The following is a 6,275-nucleotide window of genomic DNA, read 5'->3' as shown; positions in this document are numbered from 1 at the left end:
AATCGAGTTGCTGACGTTTACAGTGATATCTGTATTGCAATCACAAAGTATTCATATATGATGAATGTTGCTAGACTGAAATACATAGAAAACCATAATATATTACAACAATCATTGGATCTTATTTATTTTGACCATAATATCAGTAATCATGATAGGTCAATTCTTTATGGTGTGTAAAAGATGTGATAGAGAACTCTGAAATATTATCACACTGAAAAATTTCAAATAAATAAAAAAGTTGGTAGTATAATAAAAGATACATTGATTTTTACAACATTAATTGTATTTACAATTGATTGATCAATACGTAGTGATCAATGTCATGTGTGTCAGGTCCTTCTGAGGGCAAATCGAATCCTATCGACCAAGATGCAATGTGACTACCAATTTAGGTGACTTGATATTACGTGCACTATGTTGAGATAAGATGGCGGTTGAAGGTAGTCAAATTTAAAATCTGTGGAAAAAATAACCCAAATTTCTTCACATCTCTCATGATATTCAGTGTATTGTAATTCAATTCTTTTCCACCGAATTCGTTAGTAATTTGAAATATAAAAGTGAATATTATAGCCTGTATCTAGTTAAATGAGATTAGCAATGTCTTTGTATTCACTTAAAATAGTTCTCAAAATGATTATCATCACAAAACTGAGTAATGCCTTCTAATGACAGTATTAGTTTGCTTCCACAGAACACTTAAAAGTCAGTTGAAGAACTGGAAAGTGTTTTTATCGGGCTAAAGGTTAGAATGAAGTAACTGATAAATTTCAACATACAAAATGTACAAACTCTCAGTTACGAATGAAAAACTAAAAATATTTTTATTGAGAAATTATATAAAAGACTGGTAAAATTGCGGCCGGAGTTTATTAAAATTTAAGACGACGCACAACTCTGAAATAAAATCTTCCGATTGGGTGGCTCAAAAGTTGTCGATGTTTAATCCTAATGATAGAAAACTTATTTCCAAGCTAATTATAAGGAACTAATGTTCTATACGCACTAAGAATAGAATAATTTAAAAGTACACTAACCAGGACAGTGCAAGTCAAAAACGATGCATTATTCACTGGAAGTGTACATAGCACAACCCACACCATTCTTTTAGGATAATGTACTGTTACAACCCAATGGGTAATCTGTATACAGTTTTATTACTCGCAAGTTTATTAAATTTGGCTACAAATTTCCAACAAAGGTTAAATTGGGGGTGACAAACTTTCTTTGATGTTATAAGGGGCAAATCATGCAGAAAGTTTAGCGAACGTGGAATTAAATGGACGAGTGAGAATATATACTTACTAGTTTTGCGAAATAAATCTATGCGTTTAAACGAGAAGAATGGCGTGGTCTAACCAAATTCTTGTCAAATTTGTTCGTAAATATATGAAGTAGTTATATCGTCGTTAGGTATAGTTCATTTTGAGGATTGAAGGATACCTCAGTTAGCAATGCTGAGTGAGTAAAATGCTTTCTGATAGCATTCATTGTGAAAACGTTAAAATGAATAAAATTCAAATACCAAAAATTGGAGATTGATATGGTGAGCCGATCAGAAGCAGCTTTATGAGAAAGTCAGTCGATGGCAATCAGAAGTGACCTGTAGGATGAATGAATTTCTTTGACTAAGAAGTGGAATGGTTTTCTAAGGGGTATATATATATATATGAGTATTTGTGCATTTTATTCGGAGGCCCAATATTTTTTTCTCGTCAATTGTTGTGTTTTCGCCCAAGTTGTCAGTTGCGGGGTCAATGCGTTGCACGTCGTGTATCAATATCAGATTTCAGATACTAAACATCACAATAGAAACTATTCACTATGAAGCTTTTGATGAGAATGTTTTATAATCAAGCTTTAAATCATCATCAAGTTACAGAGTTTTTTTCGTAAGAACATATTTGTAACTGGAGATTCCACCTTAACGCAACAACAGATTTATTAGTGTAGTATAACTTTTGTTTACATCTGTCTGGCTAATTCATTATATTGTTATAATTTTAGACAGAAACTCATTACTAGACACTAGAGTATACTCTAGGAGTTAATTACTAATTTGCAAAGAATGTAAATGAAATTAGTGATGATGACCCTCCAAAAGGTGAATGAAGTACATTTCATACAAAACATCCATCACTGTTATCAGCTAAATATATGGAGTTATTAAAGATTAAAGAGAAAGACATCATTAAGAAGTATAGTTTATTGATAGAATATGGAAATAGTAAGTGAATACAATGAATACAATTATGTTAAAAGAAATATTATTGTTTCCTTGAATTTGTTTGATTGTATTTGATTTTATGTAATCTAAAAATCAGAAAGACAGTAGAATAACTCGTTAAAATTTGATAAGTGAAAAAATTACTAGAAAAGGCAAAAAAGAAGAAAAAAATACTGAAACATTTTTTCTTATTCATTCACGACTTTACTGTGATAAAACACCTTCCTGTTGTTGTGAGAATGATTCAAGGGGGGGGAAGGGTTAAGTTTAAAATCAATAGTTGATACTTTTTCCGTTATAATCATATTCTATACTGTTTAATATCATATGGTGAATTGGATTATTTGAATAATACGATACAAAAAAGGCTATTCATACCAGTTTATCTTAGATCTTTCTCGTAAACGATATGAAATAATGGTGAAAACAACCTCTAAAAAAGTTAATATTATAAATTAAAATTATTACACTTATTAGTTAAAATTTTTAGTAGATTGTGTTAAGATCAACTAAATATTCAGTGAGGTTGAATGATCTTTGTGATCTCACTTATGTACTACCTTCTTTTTAAATCAGTTGATTGTGAATAGACTATTTGACATCATGAAATATGATGTTTATGTTTGAAATGAATGCTTACGATAAGTCTCCACTATTATTGATCTTCAATTGATCCTATATACTACAATTGTAAACAGATCGAAAAGAAATTAAATTCAGTTGAATTTTCTGATCATAGATACTATTTCGTTAGATCATTTCCTTTTTGGCATTTTGTTAAGTATTATCAAAATTCTTCTTTATTCTTCTCAGCACTTTTTTGTATATTAGTTCAATGTTTGATTGAAATCGTCTGAAGATATGTACTTAACAATTGAGAATAGTGGAGAGGAGTTTCAATTCATAAATTTCACCACATATTCTCCTAACTATAATTTAATTCATTCAATAATTTCTTTACTATTGACATGAACATAAACAAACCTTGGTATTTTTGACCAAAAACTGAATAGTTATAACAATCTTTTTTTAAAAAAATGTACACACATCCCCCTAAGAAAAATACCATGAATTCAATCCCCCGAATATATATAATGATGTATTGAAGTATTCAGTGTTTTTCCATAAAACTAAACGATGCGGTTTGTATGTTAATGCTCATATCTTCTATGATAAATAATCTGAATAATGTCCCAGAAATCTTGACCATTCCATTGAAGTTTTAATGATCCTATTACTGCAAATGTTACGAACAATACAATGACTGTGGTCATGAGCATAAATCTTATGCCTGGAGCGCGTACCACTGAGAGAATAGCTAGAAAAATATCAGACATTAGTAAAAAGAAAAATAAATAATAGTATGAAGGTACAAATGAAGTGTACAAATAATACGAACAGACTCTCACATATTAAATACTTTAGGGCTAACTTACTTTCTATGTTTCCTAAGCTGTTTTTCGGCATTTCAATCAGGATTAATTTTTATTTACAATGACATCTTTGGTCTACACAAAATACTAGAAACTTATGACTTTTCGACAATAGTAATTTTCTAAGGTTCTACAGATAAACCATGTCAGTGAGTAAAAAGCAAGAATCAGTCTCTGAAGTGACTTTAGTTCATTCAACTTAACTACAGTAGCACTGAAAACTAATTGAACTTGAAGATTAACTTGTCACAACGTCTGTCTGATATGAAAAATAGACACTGTTAAGTAAGAACACGATTAATTTCTTTACACTAACTTTTTGGGCCTAAAATGAAACCGATGAGATAAGGAAGCGGATAACACTATAATTTTCAATTTATTGAACAATAAGTAAAGAAATCCATTACGTCTTTTGGAAAAAATGAAGACAATTCCACGAAGATTTTTTTGACGATCTCATTAACTTCAGCTATACAGTCGTATTTAAAGTTAATTTGATTTCTAAGAATGGTAGTATATAGTAAAATAGAATGCTATTAGGTAATTTAAAAAAAGTCTGAAATGCTATCTTGGACTCTGAATCAGTTATTTGAGGTGATGCACGCGATACAAGACCTGAAAGTTATGATTTCTGTCCGTTATAGGATCGCTGGTGTTCATAGTCGACGTGTCTAAAACTAGTAATCCTTCGATTTCAATAATTCTCCAAATTATGTCAGCCCATGAAGTCAAACATTTTCAAATTAAACTAGTTTCTACAAACTCCATAACTTGACCACTCTATCCATATTTATTGATAATCATTATGCCTGTAAAGCACTTGTTAGAATTCGCAACAGGAGTAAACTACTTTTATCTCACTATATATCTATAATTCTGTAATTTTTCGCTGATGAAACTAACTGAAGTTATACTCTCATACTATGATATTATCTATAATTTACTTATAATCTACTAAGAATTCAACTTAATCTGAAGTACATTGAATGATTTGTAAATGATTATTATATAAATTTTAATTACTGTTTCGTTTTGATTCACTTTATACTGTAGATTATCATACAGTCAATGAATACCATTTATTTCCTTTTTTTTTTTCTGGATGATGTTTATATTTATTACAGTTAATCAGCTTTTTGTTCATGAAAGTAATAACAATAGTTAGTCATCATTTTGCTAAAAGAAGGTCAGATATTTTCAAAGAAAACGCATAAAACAAACCTGTTTGAAGATTGTCAGGATGAATTATTCTGCTTTGATCCATTTGTTTTTTTTTGGTATTTAAGGTTACATTAACACCCTACTTTATGCATTTCCAGTAATAACACTGAATGAATGCTGTTTTCATACTGGTAGCATGTTTCGGCGTACTGATTATTTTATTCAAACGAACATAAAAAAGTGTATTACTGATTACGGAATAACAGGCTCTTTTCCTCAAAATGCTCAGCTAGAGACAAATTTTAAGTATGAGAAACAGAATATACCCTATGGATGGATAGTTTTTAGTGACAAAGTGGTTGAATATCCATTAATTTGAAGACGCCAGTACTAGTCCCAAATTAACGATGTTCCAAAATATAAACAAGCATCAGTAAACAATGTGATTCCCTTCTTGATCTCTGAAACATCTAGTCATCGAATGCTTTTGAATTACCTCTTATCCATATAGACTGTTAGAATTTTTTCCTTCTGTCCATGAATATCATTGATAGGTTTAGGTTTACACAAGCGAAATCGACATCTGAAATTTTAGAACACACCCTCGATCCTGCTAGTAAAAATGGTGACTTCCAAAAACCCATGTTCAGAATGATGAATGTCATACAAAGTGTAGAGGATTAATTCCTCTATATCTGACTCCAATAAATAAATAATATCCCGCTAACTGAATATTTACTGCAGGCTAAATCTCCTAGTAGAATTACGGGTTTACTCGAGATTATTCAAAAGCCTGAACACCAGTTATAGAGATAGTTTATTGTTGAAGCTCGGTAAAATCCGCAAGCGTACAGACAGCAAGCACACAGGGAAAGCAAGTGAGTGTGTGTGAATGTTAAAAATCCATATATATTTTTGAGTGTTAATGGATTGTGGATAAATTATTGATTGACTTTGTTTACAACCAATGAGAGAACAAATTAAGGATTGATGTGCAGACATGCGCTCAATCAGACTCACACATAAATTTGCAAAGTGGATTAAATGTTATGATTACAGAGAGCACACAAAAAATACAGTAGTTGAATGGGCTTGCTACAAAAGAAACAAGCATGATAAAATGATTTCATATATATATATATATATATATATATATATATATATATACATATAATTAAACTGGACCTAAGCAGACAGGTATAATAGCCTAATTTATGATAACTGAGATGAAACATTCAAAAAATAGGTATATAGTCAAGGTAACGGGTGTAGGATAAAAAATGATAGATCAGTAGATGTCCTACAACCAATAAAAAACAAAAGGTGAATTTGTATACAATATTCTGTTATCGATTTTCAAGCATATTACCTACTGTTGAGAATAAAGTCACATCACCTGGGTTTCCTTGTACACCCAAGACCACTGATCAGTGAATTAATGATGCCATGTT

The sequence above is a fragment of the Schistosoma mansoni genome, chromosome 1 (assembly GCF_000237925.1).
Source record: "Schistosoma mansoni strain Puerto Rico chromosome 1, complete genome".
NCBI lineage: Eukaryota > Metazoa > Platyhelminthes > Trematoda > Strigeidida > Schistosomatidae > Schistosoma > Schistosoma mansoni.
The sequence above is the reverse complement of the archived record's forward strand: the minus strand, read 5'-3'. Positions refer to the sequence as shown.